The 18,190-nt window shown below is 45.4% G+C and overlaps 1 protein-coding gene across 1 annotated transcript in view; it reads left to right on the plus strand.

Moving 5' to 3' along the window:
- The window catches only part of LOC146621839 (protein unc-13 homolog B-like), an 89,713-nt gene that overhangs the window by 34,963 nt on the left and 36,560 nt on the right, over positions 1-18,190 (plus strand). The gene's annotated exons all lie outside the window — the stretch shown is intronic.

Genomic DNA, 18,190 nt, shown 5'->3' on the forward strand with positions numbered 1-18,190 from the left:
ATTTTTAAGCAGTAGAAAGCCTGACAATAGCTTAAATATAAAATGACAGTTCATACATCTTTATGTAGAAACTACATACATCTTTCATCCACTGAAAGATTACGTGTTCTTTTATGGTTTAAATATTGCAACATGGTGCTGTGCTCTGGCGTACAGATTTGCAGTATTCAAATTGAATAATGTGGGGCTGAAGTAATGTATTCCACCCAGCAGAAACTCATTGAACAGATGGCTTTGCTAGACTTGAGAACAAAATAAAGATTTGGTCAATAAGTGAAAGGTGGAAAGCTGGCTGTTCATTTGTCTATAAAAGCCTGTTACATCTGATTTAGCTTTTAAAGTAAAGACCGTCTCTTCCTCCTGCACGTCTCTGTAAATTGCCACCAGATTCAAACCCAGAACTTTGTTTCTGTCTGACAACGGATACGGAAAAGCTGCATTTCCGAAATGGGCTGAGCCTGATGTTGATACTTTCAGTATCACCCAAACTAATCCAGACTTTGAAGTTGAAAGAGATCTAAAAGATCTCTCAAAGACAACTTCATCTTGCACTTTTTAACCAAATGTAGGCAGGACCGTCCAACCACACTTTAGATTCCTGGTATTGGAGGCATATTTAGTTTTGGTTTCATTTATAAGACCTATGCTATAACGCATTGCACCGAGGATCAGTCACGTTATTCTGACTCTAGCTTTGGTTTACATGTTCCTCGTTTACTTTTTTGGCTCAGCGTTGTCACTTTTATTGGCAGCAGTACGACACTAAACTCCTGGGATGTATTAAAGAAAATGCAGGGAGAAATTGGAGCTTCAGGAGTATGTGTCAGCCCTTGGATGAATGCAGGCCAGGTATCCAATGCAAGCTGACTTGTTAGCTGGCTTTAATAGGGCTCGCTGAAATTGAAAGAGCACCAGCCGCCTGTGGGACTCCAGTCGGGCACAGGCTACTAAATGGGAATTTGTGGTTGGAGCAGGTAGGATGGATAGAAAGTGAAATGACATGCCCAGCTCAGATAAGTGGACGAATTGGTGATAAATCTAATGAATTGTCCAGCCAGGTCTGAGTATATGTGAACAGCAGAGGGGGTGCAGCTGCAGCTGAAATAGCTGAAATCCCACTTTACGTTTTTTTTATTGTGATTCCTGAAGTGCTGGTTCTTGGTACTCTTCGATTGGTGTGGATGCAAAACCCATTTTTAAACTGTTATGCAGCTGCCATTTCAGTTGTATATGTCTTGAGATCTGTGTCGGCACATTACTTTTTAATTCCTACAGTAAATATTAAATGTGCATGTGCTTACTGTAGGAAGTAATTTGTTACTTTGTGTGCCACTTTCTTTTTTTGCGGATCATGTAACTAGCAGTTATTAATTTTAAACCCTACGTGTGCTGACATACATGCAGGGTTCGCAGAATAATAAGGACTTTCTTGGCATTTTTATTCTATTTGCCAGTAACTGCTGTACACTGATACACTGATTGCACTGACTGGGAGATCAGTTAAAATAAATGCATGTTATGAATGCATATGGGTCAGGCTAGGATCACCAAGGATGTCTTATACCTCAGTTCTTTGCACAGATATGCTAAGAAGCTCTGTGAGAGTGTTTACAGGCTAAACTAACGAACAAACTAATCACCAATCGTCACAAATGGTAAATGGTCTGTATTTGTACAGCGCTTTACTTAGTCCCTAAGGACCCCAAAGCACTTTACACTACATTCAGTCATCCACCCATTCACACACACATTAACACACTGGTGGTTTTGCATCCACATCGTGGAGAATAACATAAAAGATTTGAGTGAAAAACTCAAAAATCCGTGTGCATGTAATGCCACTCCAAGCACCTGGTCTTACACAAAACAGCAAACCCCAAATCCTGAGTGTCAGGTCAGCACTTTGCTTGAGAAAGCGTGAGTGAATGAGGGGTAAATTTTAAAGTGATAGATAAACATGCTTTATAAATGATTCACTAGTACAACAGTGTGAAATAGTATTTTTCTTTACATAACAGTTTAGCATTTGAATGCAGCTTGTAAAGCGCGCACCAGTATCGCACATTAATCTCCCTCCTCTCCCCGTCTGTCTTTGTCAGACACACACACACAGTTGTCAGTCGTGCATTGTGTGCTGTACAAGGGATACTGATCTTTCCTGCAGACTGATCCCTCTAGACTTGATTAGAGAATGGAGTGGAGAGATTGACTGTGAATCGACATTATTATATAACACTGTCTCCTCGCCTCACTCTTTACCTGTTACTCTGTGCTTTTTCTTCACATCCATTTAGACCGTTATCCTCACTTCTCTCACCTTTCTCTCTTTGGAGAATTAGTTTTCCAGAGTCAGTATGAAGATTTTTTTTTTTTAGTTAAGTAAAATATTAAGTTTTATGACCTTACCCAAAAAGTTGACTCTGTTCATCTGGATGTAAGAGGTCAGCTGGATGAGTGACAGACGTTTCTCCCACTGAAAACGCTGTGATCAGATGAACAGAATCATCCTTCTGGGATTTCCTTACCTGGATGATTGAGCGTGCATCGAGATATTATGACCTTAATTGTTGAAAAAAGAACCACACAGCCCCCCATGCTGTAGCTAAATGGCTAATTAACTCCTGAGTCTCATTAGCAGCAGTTATGCTCAGTGGGGCGCAGAAGCAGTGCGCTGCCTTTGAGCCACGTTCGAGGTATCAAGAAGGAATTTCAAGGTTTCAGTGAGACGGTCATATCTGTCATAGGACCTCCTGAAATGTGTTTTTATGTGTTTTATTAATGGATGAAATCACAACATACCAAAGCAAGGAACTAAGACAAATGGTAATATTTTTTAAATAAAAAGCATTCACTACATGGGCTTGGCTTCAAGTCATGGGGGGCCTCTGCACTCAGGTTTAAACTGGTGACTCTAGATATTGTTCTAGGTGTTGCTGTGATAGAGATCTGCAGCTGTTCTCGACCCACAGTATATAACACAGTAAATCCAATAATAAAAAACTAAAGAGAAGCTGAAAATTACCTTTTTGCATCTTCTTCTTTTTGTACTGAAATGACATTTTCCAGTGTGATGCATTGTAAATATCAACTGTATTACAAGCAGGACTCACTCTAAATATGGTTGCGTTGCTCAGGAACAGTGAAGAAGTCACCTCCTCACAGCTGGATAGTGACTGTGCCGAGACCCTGCCAGATGTGCAGTCTGACTCTTAGGCCTCACTGGGAGCACCAGGCACATCTGTGGCTTTAGATTCTTATATTGTTTCTTCTCAAGATTCTTAAAACGGATGATTACAGACAGAAGTTACCGTGCGTTCAGATACAAACAGGGATGGCACATGTCTAAGCTTACACAATGTTTGTGTGCTCATGTTTACCTTGTGTGTGTTAGTGAAGATAGGAATTGGCATGCCTATGTCACACTGGGCATCTGTGTTGATCAGGAGTAGATTTCATAGTGGTGGGATAACCAGCTTCACTGTGGCGTGCTGGTATCTTGGCTCGGATGAAGCTCGGATCAAAGAAAAAAGTCAGAGATGAGTTTGGACTGATACTAGCTTGCACTCAAACGTCATGCCAAACCTTTCACTCCTGCCCAAAATTAAAAATAAAGCTGAGAACAGTAACCGCCTTGCCAGCTGCACTTAGGCCATCCTTTCAAACTCGATCTCTCACCTGCTGATTGCATTCGCTTACTCTGTCTGACACTCTGCAACCTTCTGAAATCCTGATTTCTGATTTTTGAAAGCCACAAGATATCTGTTCTACAAGATATCTGTTTAGGTTGGGGGGGGGGGGGGGGGTCCGCTTACTTTGAAAGTAAACAGTCAGTATTTTTCCATGTTTCAACTGTTGGAAGTATTTTGTGTGTCAATCAATGGTCTTTAAGTTGCATCCAGGCTACACTGTAGATATGGATGTAGCCACCTTGATGTCATCTATTCTTGTGATGAGCAGCAGATAGATGTGGCTGAGACACCAAAGGACACTCCAACACCCTAAATTATGCCCTGCTTTATTGTCTCCTTTACTCTTAATGGAACCATAATTTCCAAAATGAACATCATCATGTGCTAAATATGAAATATGATCCAGACTATACATACGGGGCTGTTTTCTCAAAGACTTTCATTAAATTTGACTTATTCTTGGAGCCAAACAAGTTGCCCCCTGCTGGCCATCAGAAAGAATGCAGGTTTGAGGCACTTGGCTTCACTTTTAAAGCCCAACTTTATATTTATATTTGTGCACAGGATAATACCATTATACATAATGGTGAGCGAGGACTAATGGTGAGGTTTAGCTGAATCTTAGTGGTAGTAGTAATGGCCTGAATGAGTGTATTTTCTAAAGAGCCTATACCTCTGGAAAGACCGGAGCTTTCTCAGTTAAACCTCGGGTAACGTCACAGGTGGAGATACTGTATAAACATCTGGCAAGGATCTGTATCAGGATAGGATAGAATAGAATAGCCCTTTATTGTCATTGTACATGTCCTATGAAATTGTGGAATTCATCAACAAAATTATCCTGTAAGAATCTGTTTCATTATAGCCACAGAGTAACCCAACAACACTCTTGCATGCACACATTCACACAGACAGACTGCAGCCTGCGACATACTTGAAGATGAAAAAAATCAAAAAGTGAAGTTAGGAAAGAGTTAAACAACAACAGCAACAACACAAATGGACTCAACAATACAAACACAAATATTAAACTACTGTATTGTAGCAGTCTTTGAATGAAAGCAGTAATAGCACCAGGAAGGAAATACAAATGTATAAAAAAACATGTTGCTTTAAAGGTCACTGCCAGCTGGATTTGCTCAGCAGAGGTTGTTTCAAAGCTGAGGTGTCCTCGTGGCCACAGCACGGTCACCTCTGGAGACATGCTTTGACTTTGGAGTAACCACAAGGATCCCACCTTAAGGTCTGATGCTGAAAACCGTCTCATACCAGTTCTGCTGTGTAGTCTGTGCCTTATATGCCTGAGCTATCAGTCGAATGCTAAGATCAGTTAATTACTTAGTGTACCTAATCCTGACTTCTCTCCATGGGTCAGTCTGTCCAGCAGTGTGTTGGTGAGCAGGATACAGCATGTCACTGAGTACCAGTGCAACTACTTTGAGATTCAGCTTAGTTGCAAAAGGCCACTACTGCATTCTTTGACATTAAATAGATTAAATCTGCACATTTATTCTCTGTAGATACTGAATGTTTACATTAACTTCTGAAATTTGTCCTAAAAAGAAAACAGACTCAAAAATTATGCACAGATGACGGCCTCGACAGTACAGTTTGAAAGTATTAAAACATCTCTGTCCACAGACACGACCTAAGCCTTTCAGAGATTTAGGGCAAACCCCTGATGAGCACCAGTCACACAAACGGGCCTCCTTCTACACAGGAATACATGTTCCCATAAAAAGCTGCTGTCGAAAACTCAAGAGGAACCAATTTTACACATCACTGCTGCAGCAATTTTCTAAATTTTAGAGATTCTAATTTAAGCCATTTATTTCCTCCAGGAAGATTTTTCTTTATTTTTTAGCTCTGCTGTAGATACGGTGATGGCAAAATGATCAGGATGTTGCTCCATCAGGACCAGGGTGAGCTGTAATGAAGTTTGGCTTAGAAAATACACATTTTCTTGGAGATGAGAGGAAAAATGAGGCGGGTGTGCGTGTGAGAGAGAAATAGAGGGAGATCACAATAAAGCAGCAGTTTAAAGGTGATTCGTGAACCTCCAGCACTGCCTCTCAATCTCAACACACACAAGCAATCTATGATATGTAAAAAGTATACATACTTACCAAATGACTCGTAGTCATCAGGCTATGTACGAACAGATGCTCAGTTGGGTATTTGAGAGGTCACATTTGCATTATTTATGACATTTTTTTCTTGTTGTTTGTAAATTGAGTTTGTTTTCTTCTGCTGAAAGCATCTATCTAACATCTTATTGCAAAGTCTAATATTTTTCCTTCGGCTATCACTAACTGTCTTGTGCGATCTTAGCCTCCTTCGTTCTTTGTGTCGTGTCTGATCTGTTAAATATGTGTGATGGCTGCTTGGTGGGCTGGTATATGAGACGATAAGCAGTTGAATGTTGATTCCTCTAAACAGACTCATGAGACTTAGCCTGTTGGCCTCTCCTCATGCATGTGAGGATTTCAACTCTCCAGCTCGGTTTGCTCTTGTCTTTCTTTTCTTTTATCACAGGTAAGTGGGAGTGGCTTAGCTTCGTTATCTCCATTTCCTTTTTCAGTATGTCTCTGCTTGCTTTGGCTCTTTGCTGAATCCGTCTGTTTCATTTAGTCTGACTTGCCCACTCGCTTAAATCTAGATCTCATGATTGGCACAGTTCAGAGGTCTGCTGTGAAGGCGGCTTCAGTAAAAGTTGACTTTTAAAGTTACAGGGGTTTGAAGGGATGTGTAACAGGATGCCACATGGAGCTTATGCTTTATACCATCATTTCCTCCTGAAAACAGCAGCTTTCACATTTTTCTCTTCAATCTGAAACCCCCTTAGTGTAAGACAACGCGCACATAAAATAGATTTGTTTCGATTCCTTGCCCACGTGTGTGGCCTTTCCTTCAAGTTCTCTGTCAATTAAGTGTTTAACTATCAAAAAAGGGCAACCTTTCCGTCTTTTCACATCAACCCTTATTAGTCTTTGGCCACCGATTTTATCAAGTTATAATATCAGGACTGATCAACATCTTTCTGATCGTAACCTTTTCCTTCACTCTTTTGCACTCATCTAACGTTTGTCTCCGTAGGGTTGTTTATTAGAAAGAGTATTTTCCACCCACGTCTGGCTTTAAAGAAAGCAGTAGTTGGATATTTGAGCAGTTTTCTTAGAGTGCATTAAAAAGTGTTTTGATTTGTGCAGGTGATGTCAAATAAAGGGAAAATGTTTTGTAAATTTGAGCAGGAGCACTGATTCGTAGCTGGAGGAGCAGCTTGTGTAAAGCTTTTCTCACAGGAACACATAAAAAGCTGCTTCACCACTGACTTTATCCGTTATTCTCCGGTGCTCCGGTCTCTCCCTCACAGGACATAATTTCCATCAAGCATTATGCTCAGTAAAAATACATACTTACACATCCTCTCTGGCCTTTCTGTTTTTTCAGTTTCTGTCTCTTCTGTCAGAAACTGCACTCAAAGACATCCCTGCACATGTACGCACTCCCATCTGAGTGTTAAAAATACAACGTTTCATTCCCTTTTACCACAAACCATTCCCTCAATAATGGATGGGCTTTGATGGAGGGCATATGCCAGAGCCAGATGTAAACCTAAGGCACATGTACACGCACACAAACACACATCTGAGCTATGAGTCACATAGTTTGGAGACAGGCTTCACAGAAGGGCAACGTCAGACTTATTTCTAAAATTTGGATTATATGGTATCAAATAAATAATCCCTCAGATTAAAATGAGCAGATCATGAGGTACTTTTGTTTTTTGGTTTTGTTTTTTTCCCCTTTCTTTAAGCCCGTTGATCCAGAGCTGACTCTCTCGTTATGCAATGCATTACTTGCCTTAGTCGAGTTCACCTTCATCTTTTTGGACCTTCGAAAATTACACAATCTGCCAAGAACAGATCGCTTCAATAGCGTGGCTGAAAAACCCAGAAAATGTCCAAATGGTGTTTTTGCACTTTGGCTACAAACAAGGGAGACTGGGAAAGTCAAAAGAGCAGAAGTTCTGTGGAAGCAGCTCCCAGTTTGAATTTGGGAGATAGACACCCTCTCTACTTTCAAGATTAGACTTTCCTTTTTGCTAAAGCAGATAAGATGTGTCCCAAAACCTAGGCCGCATCCTTCGGAGAACCGGCCTTCGTGGTCTACGTGGGCTGGGTCCTTCGAAGACTGAGAAGGCCGCAAGTGCGAGGCTGTGAAATGGGACGGTCTAACCTTCAGATGTGCATCACTGCTGTCTTGGTGTAGTTAACTCAGCCGTCTGCTCCTTGCTATTTAAAATATAACAGGACACTGCCGTAAATTCTCGACCGTCTCACACTTCTGTTCAATCAGTTTTCTGTTTGACGGTTATTCAGCTGTGTGAAAACCCAGCTGAAACTTAATAGTGGCTGCCATTGTGGGGAAACTGGAACTGGCTGGGCCGTGCTATGAATTCTGGGATATGGATGGCCACAAAGGATACACCTGACCCATCCTTCAAATCTGGGGAAAAGAAGGACGCATTTGTCGGCCGGATTCGGAGGAGTCTATGAATTGGGACAGCCTTCGTCGCATCGCTGTGACGTAATCGGTCTACAAATGCCGCCTCAGGAGGATGAAGCCTACGTTTTGGGACACAGCTAGAGTTAGGGCTGGATCATGTGACCCTGGATCCTTCCTTAGTTACGCTGTAATAGGTCTAGTCTCCTGGGGGATTCCCATGATGCACTGTTTCTTCTTCACTCACCTTTTTCCACTCACTGTGTTTATACACGTCACATCTGTGGCCATCTTCAGCAGCATGTCTTTGGTTCCGCCAGAGGTTTCTTCCTGTTAAAAGGGAGTTTTTCCTTCCAGCTGTCACCAAGTGCTTGCTCCATTTGTTGGGGCTTTCTCTTTATTATTGTAGGGTCTTCACCTTACTGCTGTTGTAATTTGCTGCTATGTAAATGCTAGGGGTGCAACGATACTCGTATCGATATTGAACCGTTCGATACAGTGCTTTCGGTTCTGTACGCATATGTATGAACAATACAAAATTTAATTTATTTTATCAACTTTCCTTCTGACTATGCTGTCTGTGTTGAGCGCTCAGTGGATCTGCGCTTGACAGTGCAGCCTAGGCGGAGTAGTTGAACGCAGATTCACTGAGCGCAGGGCAAGCTAGCAAGACAGAATTGAACCTCCCCCACCCTCATTCAGATCTGGCCTTTGGAACTATTTTGGTTTTCATGTGACGTATGACCCTGATGGTAAGCGCGTCGTGGACAAAAGTAAAACAGTATGTCGGATGTGCCACGCAATGCTCAATTGGTGGGAACTAGTGTGTTAGCGCAGTTAGCTCGTTAACGTGTTGACGCCGTCCAGCCCCACGCACGGGGCGATCCGCGGTAGCTCGTTAACGGAGATTTGCCGTGTTGTGGCGTTAACGTCATTTCAGATTAAGGCTGACAGCACTAGTGGGAACACAACGAATATGACTGCACATTTACTCCAACATCATCCTAGTGCAAAGACAAGTGGAAGCAGACAAAAACAACAAGCACGCATGCTACAAACTTTACCCGAGTCATTTAGACAGCCGTTAGCACAGGATTCTCCTTATGGGGACCTGATATGTTTAATATGCTGCTGAGAATATAGCCCAGAAGAAGCGTATTGTCATGATTCGGCCGTGTGGCAGGCAGGATGAGGACCCAAATTGCAAACTCACAGACACGGGGGATAAACTCAAAATGCAGCTTTATTGCTGACAGGTGATAAACAATAACGATGATACAAAAGCAATGCAAAACTACACTAAACTGGGAAAAGCTAAAGTAACATATACCGGAAGACACGGGGAGAACCACACACGGCTTGAGGGAGAACGCGACGCCGAACAGAGGAAGACGCAGACAGAAATACACAGAGGGTTAACGAGGAAAGTGGGAACACACGGGGAACACAGCTGACACAGATAACCATAACGAGACAGGGCGGGGTGAACATAACACTGACGGGAGACGGGCAGAGTCAAACAGGAAGTACACAGAGGTTCAGACAGGAGGAGAGAGAGCACGGGGAAAACACAGACATAACGGGCTGGGGAAACATGGAATAAAACATAAGGAGAGACGAGGGCTCAGATACACAGAGGGGCACACAGGGGGTGAGAGTCACAACGGGAAAACACATAAGGAACAACGTAACAGATCAACCCAGGAAGCATGGCCTAAATAAAGAACAAAATACAAAAATACATGAAAACTAAGAATACTGGGCCCACATGGCCCAGGACCATGACATCACCCCCCCCTAAAGGGCTGGCTCCCGACAGCCCAAACACAGGAAAACAAAAACCAAACAGAAAACGACCCAGGGCGGGCGGCGGGGGCCCAGGACGGAGGGCTCGGAACAGAAAACAAAAACGAGCAACAGAAAACATAGGAGCACAAGACCATAGTTCAAATAAAGGTCAGGGGGCCGACCCAGAGCCCACCGGCACAAAAGTTCACGGGTCACACGGTCGGGGGGCCGACCGGGCGGGTGGCACCGGTGACAGAGCTGGTCCGGAGGCCGGCCGCGCGGAAGGCAACGGCGGCGGCGAAGGGGACGACTGAGCAGTTCAGGAGGCCGGCCGCGCGGAAGGCAGCGGCGGCGGCGAAGGAGACGACTGAGCAGTTCAGGGGGCCGGCCGCGCGGAAGGCAGCGGCGGAGGAGACGACTGAGCAGTTCAGGGGGCCGGCCGCGCGGAAGGCAGCGGCAGCGGCGGCGAAGGAGACGACGGAGCAGTTCAGGGGGCCGGCCGCGCGGAAGGCAGCGGCGGCTCTCCAGTGTCAGGCGTACTGGCCGAGGCCCGGTGGGCACAGGACCAGTCGAGGCAGGACCAGACGAGGCAGGACCAGACGAGGCAGGACCTGATGGTGGCGATGCGGGGGCCGGACCAGGCGTCGCTGCAGAGGCTGAGGCTGGACCAGGCGACGGCGAAGCAGGAGCTGAGGCTGAGGCCGGACTGGGCGAAGCAGAGGCCGAAGCCGGACTAGGCGGAGCAGAAGCAGAGGCCGACGCCGGACCGGGCGGCGTTGAAGGCGATGACGGGGCCGGACCAGGCGATGACGCACAGGCTGGAGCTCGACCAGACGAGGACGAAGACTCAGAGGCTGGGCCAGACGAGGACGAAGACTCAGAGGCTGAAGCCGGAGCCGGACCAGGTGGAGCAGGAGCAGCTGATGCAGAGGCCGGACCGGGCGAGGATGAAGGCTCTGAGGCTGCAGCTGACGAAGCACGGGCTGGAGCTGCGGCTGACGAAGCACGGGCTGGAGCTGCGGCTGACGAAGCACGGGCTGGAGCTGGACCAGGAGGAGCAGAAGCAGAAGGTGGCTGGATGGGCTCCTCGGGCCCTCCAGCTGAGGTGGCATGGTGCTGGACGGGCGGCTCGGACCCTCCAGCGGAGACAGGAGGCTGAACGGGCCCCTCGGACCCTCCAGCGGAGACAGGAGGCTGAACGGGCCCCTCGGACCCTCCAGCTGACATGACGCGAAGCGGTGGCGTCGCCGCAGGGTGCCGGATAGGCACACCTGGGAGTCCAACAGCAGAGGCAGGATAAACTGTTATGAAGGCCCCTGGCTGGACTAGGAGCTGAGGAAACACAGGCTGCTGAGGCACAAACCCAGAGAGAGAGAGAGAGAGCAGGTAAAAAGCAGTCTATAGGGCTTAACATCTTAACACAAGAAACCATGAAGTGGACAGTGGTAGGGACCACCAGTTCTGAGCCAGCAATCACTAGGTTCCCAAAGTCTGCATCAGTCCAAAGTGGCTCAGAGGTTACTAGCCCAGTCTGTGTAGTCCTAGGAGAGGTCAACATAAGCTGGTTGGACTCAACCGGTGGTAGTGTGCGACTCAGAGGAGCTGGTTCAACCATACGGAAAACAAGAATTGCCACTCGATCCACAAAAACAAGGCTTAGATCATCAGGAGCTAACTCCTGGAAAAACAGTAAACACACAGGTATGGACCTAACCAATGGCACCGTGGTAGCATGACTGTGGTGTGTTGGATGGATGTGTTTGTTGGAACCCGCACCCACAGTGATCTGTGGCTTCAGAGTGATGACTATATTGAGTGGAGAGACAGATACAGGTAAAACGGTACGTAAACCATTAACTGAAGCGGGTGACACTTCAGGCTGAGAGTGAGTGGTTACACCATTGTTCGAGGCCAAAATCCTATCTAGTGATGAGTTCACAGAGGCAGGAGAAAATGGTGTCACATTAACCCTGATCTCAGCCTCCATCTCCTGAGTGGAGGTAATGGTGCTGGAGCAAAACAGTTCAAAATCACCCTGTTTATTACCTTCAGGAAGACAGAAGTCATGTTGTGACATTACAGAGTCCAGGTCACCATGATCTGCAGTTATGTTTGCCTCATGATGACTTTTTTTTTTTTTTTTTTTTAAATGACATCAGAAACAGCAGTATGCGACATTACGTGATGGCAGAGCTTCAGTTCATCCTTTGTCATTTTTTTTTTTTTAATAAATAGGACAGGGGGAATGAATGAGAGAAAGAGGGGGAGAGAAAGAAAGAAAACCAAAGGGGAGAAGAGACGGTGAGAAGGGGGGGGGAAGAGAGAGAAAAAAAAAAAAGAACTCCTGGGTCACCTGTATGGAGAAAAAAAAAAAAAACAAACAAAAAAAACAAACAGAGGAGACAGCAAACAACAAAGAGCAACATAATAATAGAGAAAACAAAGCACCATCACAATAAACTAGCTAGTCATAGATATCAATATTTACTAAATAATAAACGATATTGTGCAGCACGCAAGATAGACAGCGCAGAGTGTGCTTTGAGGCAGCAGCCAAGAAAGCTTTAGTCCGCGTCTGTGAATACCCATGTGTGCATACCTGTGTGGATCAGCATGCTTGCATTCCAAAGGTTTCTCCATGTAATGATCTGCTAGGGAGTGTGGGGGGGGCCACAGCCCCGTCCTCCAGGGTGTGAAGCAGGTATGGAGGAGATCAAAACTCCAGACATCCAGAGGCCCCCAGAACACAAGAGACCATGGAAGACCAACAGAGGGGCAGCCGCGCCACTGTTCCAGTAAGAGCTGAGGAGAGTCCCAGATGAGGGCTCGCCCAGCAGCCGCGGAGCAGAAGTCAGGGGGAGTTGCAGTGACGCGCCCGTGAGCTCCGCCGGCCCCCAGCTGCGCCTGAGTGACTGAGCCCCAGGCCGAGAGGCCGGGGGCACCCCACCTCCAAAGGGGCCCGAGCGAGCCCCAGGCCCCGACAAGCGGCCGCCAAGGAGTGAGCTGGTGTGTACCCGGACGCCCACCCCCAGACACAAAGAACCACCAACACCTGAGGGAGTCCGCCACCGGCAGGGGAAGTGGTGGTGGGTGGAGATAGGCCTCCAAACCTTGGAGGGCCTGAGGTGTCCCCAGAGAGGTGGCGTCTGATACCCAACCTGACATATAGACACAGACATACAGGCACACACAGACACAAACATCCATTCCCACCCTCATGCTCTCATATGCACTCACTCCACACTCAACCAACGTGGAGACAGACATAAAGAGACGCTGTACACACAATCACACTCCCCAAGCGTACTCTACAAACCGGGTCTAGGTACCCTTGCCCCTGGAGGGGGGAATTGCACCCAGACCCAGGTGGTGTTACCCTTTTCCCTGCGGTGGGGAGAGGCAGACCACCCCGACTCCGCAGCAGCAGGGAGGCCCCACACCCCAGACCGCAGTCGGACGGCCAACTCCTCCTACTAGCCCTCCCGCTCCAGCAGGCCGCAGAGAATGGGGGTGGGAGAAGACTCCAAACCTCCCTCCACCCGCTCATTGTAGTGTTGATGCATATGTGTTCTAAGGTGCAATTAAAACCCAGGAGGGCATGGAGCTACCTGCCAAGGAGCAGCAGGTAAGCGCATAGTCCCTCCTGCTAGCCCTCAATGACTAAGTGTATTTAAAATTGAGAGGTGGGCAACGACGTCAGGGGTGAGGTATACACCCTGATGGTGATTTGGACTCCGTGATTGTGCCCACCCCCAAGATCCTATATGTATGTGTAATGAGAGTGTGAATAATGTGAATGTCTAAGTTGTGGGATAAAATTGAGGCAGAGGCAGCCAGAAGGGGACAGGGGGGGGGGGTAGCCTCCTCTGCACCCTGGTGACATACCCCCACTCCAAGGCCCTGCATGTGTGGGTGGTTGTGGAGGAGCGGGAAGAGGGAGGCAGCTGGAGATGGGGAGGGAAGGAAGGGAGGGGCAGGTAACCCCTCCCTGGGGCCAGCTCCCCCGCTGACCCCAGTAGGCACCCCCACCCTCCGCGACCCGCCAGGGAAGGGGGGCCCAGGCCCATCAGACCGGGGCCCAGTGCAGTAGCGCCCCCCGGCTCCACAGAGCCCTGGACAGTCCACCCAACCCCACCACAGAGAAAACTGCACCCACCCCACCATCCACACATCTTCCAGACTACATAAGACGGTAAACGCCCAGGCTGAGATCTTCCTCCACCTCTCCTGTATCTCCCCCTCCTGCAGAGAGTTCCTGAAGAGAAGAAAGCTCCTGCAAGATGTGACCATCCCCCCCACCAGTTGAAGAGCCCCCCAGGCGGCTCGACGCACCGGCGGCACCCTGCTCCAGGGCCGGGCCCCCATGCACCCACCCGCCCACAACCCCGGCAACACACCAACCAGGACCCAAGCCCCCGAGGCCCGGCCCGGGCCCCAGCCCAGAGACGGAGCGCCCCCAGAACCTCACGCCCATCCCGGACCCACCCAGGGGCAGCCAGGTTGCCAGGTCAGTAACCCACGTCCGTCAGCACAGACCCTCCCCTAGCCCCGCTGCACGCAGCCGCGAGGAAACAGTCACCTGAGAGCCAACAGAGCCCCCAACCGGACGTGACCGCTACCCCGGGTTGAGCTCCCCAAGGAAGATGCCTCCGGGGAACCCCCCGACGCCCTAAGCCTGTCCCTACCCCCTCACCAATCACAACAGTGAAGGCGGGACCAAACTATGACCCCCCACCCCCACTAGGTGATGGAGCTGATAAAAGGGGCCCAGAGCAATTGATCTAATGTGGTGGCAGAGGCTGTGTCAAGACTAATGTAATCTAATAGATAATTTCTATATTGGTTAGAATTAAGATTATTTTTATTTTTCCAGTTCATGAGGACTGTTTTCTTGGCTATGCATAGGGCAGTGAAGATCATATGGGCTATATTCTTTTCTGAAGTGACATTATCTAAGCTGCCCAGTAGACACACTAAGGGGGAGGTTGGAATGTTACATTTCAGACACTTTGATAAGTCTTCACATATCTTGCGCCAAAACTTTTGCACTGGTGGACAGAACCAAAGAGCGTGGATGTAATTGTCTGGTGTATTGCCTTGACAGTGTGAGCAGTTGTTGGAAGATGGAAAGCCCATCTTGAACATCCGATGACCTGTATAGTGCACTCTATGAAGTATTTTGTATTGTATTAATTGCAGACTGGGATTTTTAATTAATTTAAAAGTTTTTAAGCAAATCTGAGACCAGAAGTTTTGGTCTAGGTTGACTGATAAATCTGCTTCCCACTTTGCAGTAGGAAGGGATATTGATTCATCTAATTTAGAAAGTGTTCTGTATATTTTAGATAATAATTTGGGGGATTTAAGAGTAAGAAAATGTGCCGCACTTAGTGGTGTTTGTAATTCAACTTGACTGAGGTTAAATTTCTTTTTTACTATGGATTTAATTTGTTGATATTCTAAAAACCTTGTCTTGTTGATCCCATATTGTTCAACTAGTCTGTCAAATGGAATAAATTCTGTTCCCTCTAATATATGTTCTAAGTATTTAATTCCTTTACAACTCCATTCTGGGAAATTAATCATATTATTGTTTTGTAATATGTCAGGGTTATTCCAGATAGGTGTACGTTTGCATGGGATTAATGAAGACTCCGTTATTTTTAGAAACTCCCACCATGCTGTTAGAGAAAAGCTGATGTTGATACTTTTAAAGCATTCATGTCTTTTGATGTTTGAGCTAATAAATGGTAGGTCTGAAATCTCTAGATCCTTGCATAGTGCCTGTTCAACATCTAGCCAGGGCTCAACTAAGAAGGTATGTTTTAACCATTCTGAGATGAACTGAAGCCTGTTGGCTAAGAAGTATTGGTGAAAATTAGGCAGATCTAATCCTCCTCTATCCTTGGTTCTTTGTAGCGTTTTTAAGCTAATACGCGGGGGTTTATCTTTCCAAAGGAATTTGGAAATATATGAATCCAGAGATCTGAACCAATCTTGTGATGGTTTGTTAGGGATCATCAAAAATAAGTAATTTATTTTTGGCAAGATCATCATTTTTATAGTGGCGACCCTTCCCATGAGTGATATGGGTAAAGATTTCCATCTAGTCAGATCGCCTTCTACTTTCTTTAGAAGTGGGATGTGGTTTAGTTTAGTTAAGTCTGAAAGCTTAGGAGAGACATTAATACCTAAATATTTAATATTTCCGGATTGCAGTGGGGCAGAGGAAGAATTATGGAAGGAGCAGTTAATGGGGAGAACTGTAGATTTTGGCCAGTTAATTGAATAATCTGAAACTCTTGAAAACCAGTTTATTAAAGTAATTACCTCAGAGAGGTTGGTTTGTGTGTTTTGCAGAAAAAGCAACACATCATCCGCATAGAGACTGATTTTATGTTCTATGTTCTTACATTTTATTCCCTTAATTGTTGTAGCCTGTCTAAATGCTGCTGCTAGAGGTTCGATAAAAATTGCAAAAAGTGAAGGGGAGAGTGGGCATCCCTGTCTGGTGCCCCTCAGGAGACAGAAGCTGGAGGATGTCTGGTCATTTGTTCTGATACGAGCTGTTGGGGAATTGTATAATATTCTTATCCAGTTTATGAAAGAGTTTCCAAAACCAAATTTGTGTAAAGTTGCAAATAAAAATTTCCAATTAACTCTGTCAAATGCTTTTTCTGCATCTAGAGATAATATTATGGTTTCGATGTTTTTATCGTATGAGTAGTCTATTAAATTAAGTAATCTACGAGTGTTTGTTGAGGAGTGCCGACCTTTTATGAAACCAGTTTGGTCAGGATGAATTAAGAGGGGGGTCATTTTCTCTAATCTCTTTGAGAGAGCTTTGCAGATTATTTTAAGGTCTACATTTAAAAGAGAAATTGGACGATAGCTTGAGGGAAATAAAGGGTCTTTGCCTGGTTTTAGCAGGAGACTAATGTTGGCAGAATTCATATTTGGTGGTAGTCTGCCCTTTTCCTCGATTTCCTGCAACATGCTGTGGAATACTGGTGCCAAAATTGTCCAGAATTCTTTGTAGAATTCTGCAGGGAAGCCGTCTGGACCTGGAGCCTTATTATTGGGCATACTTATCAGGGCTTCCTGGAGTTCACTTGGCGTCAGTGGCGAATCCAGTTCCATTGCTTGACTGTCTAGTAATTTTGGAAGAGTTACGTTGTCAAGAAACAGATCAATTTCATTTTTAGATGGGTTTATTTGTGGTGAGTATAAAGTTTCATAGAAATCCCTAAAAATGTTGTTTATTCTTCCAGGATCATATATTGTGTTCCCCGATAAATCTTTAGCAGCACATATAGTTATTTTTTCTTTATTTATTTTTAGCTGGTTAGCTAGAAATCGACCTGATTTGTTACTGTGTTCAAAATTCTGCAAGCGAAGTCTTTGTATAAGGAATTGTGTTTTTTTATTAATAGTTTCATTTAATTCTAGTTTTGTTTTGCATATTTTGTTCAATGTTTCCTGATCTTGGTGGGACGCGTAGGCTTCTTCTAGTGATTTGATGTTTTTTTCTAATTCCTGAATATTTTTGTTTTCTTCTTTCTTTTTGTGTGATGAGAAAGAAATTATTTTACCTCTCATCACAGCTTTCCCTGCTTCCCATAGAACAGAAGCAGATATTCCGGGAGTGTCATTAAAGTCTAAATATGAAGTCCATTCCTTTTTAAAGTATTTAATAAAGTCTTCATCTTTAAGTAGTGATATATTAAATCTCCAGTTTTTACTTGGCGTAGTATTATTCTTGTGCATTAGTGTTAAAGATACAGGAGCATGATCGCTGACAGCTATAGGATGAATCTCAGTGTCTGAAATGTCACACAGCAGTGAGCTGCTGACCAAAAAATAATCCAGACGAGAGTAAGAGTGATGAACATGCGAGAAAAAAGTATATTCCTTACTGGTGGGGTGAAGAGAGCGCCATGCATCGCAAAGACCAAAGTCGTTCATATACTGTTTGATTATATTTGTGGACTGCCAATTGCGCTGAGTTCCTGTTGTGTTGAGCCTATCCATTTCTTCATTTAGTCCAAGGTTGAGGTCACCGCCAAGAATGAGTGTGCAATCAAGGTGTTCAGAGAGTGCACTAAAAAAACCGTGGAAGAATGAGGGTTCATCAACATTTGGACCATATATACTAACAATACATAGTTTTTTGTTCAATATTGATAGTTTAATAATTAGAAATCTAC

Source organism: Diplotaxodon limnothrissa, linkage group LG12, assembly GCF_057381915.1.
Source record: "Diplotaxodon limnothrissa isolate DT_005_m linkage group LG12, D_limnothrissa_male_GT1.1, whole genome shotgun sequence".
NCBI lineage: Eukaryota > Metazoa > Chordata > Actinopteri > Cichliformes > Cichlidae > Diplotaxodon > Diplotaxodon limnothrissa.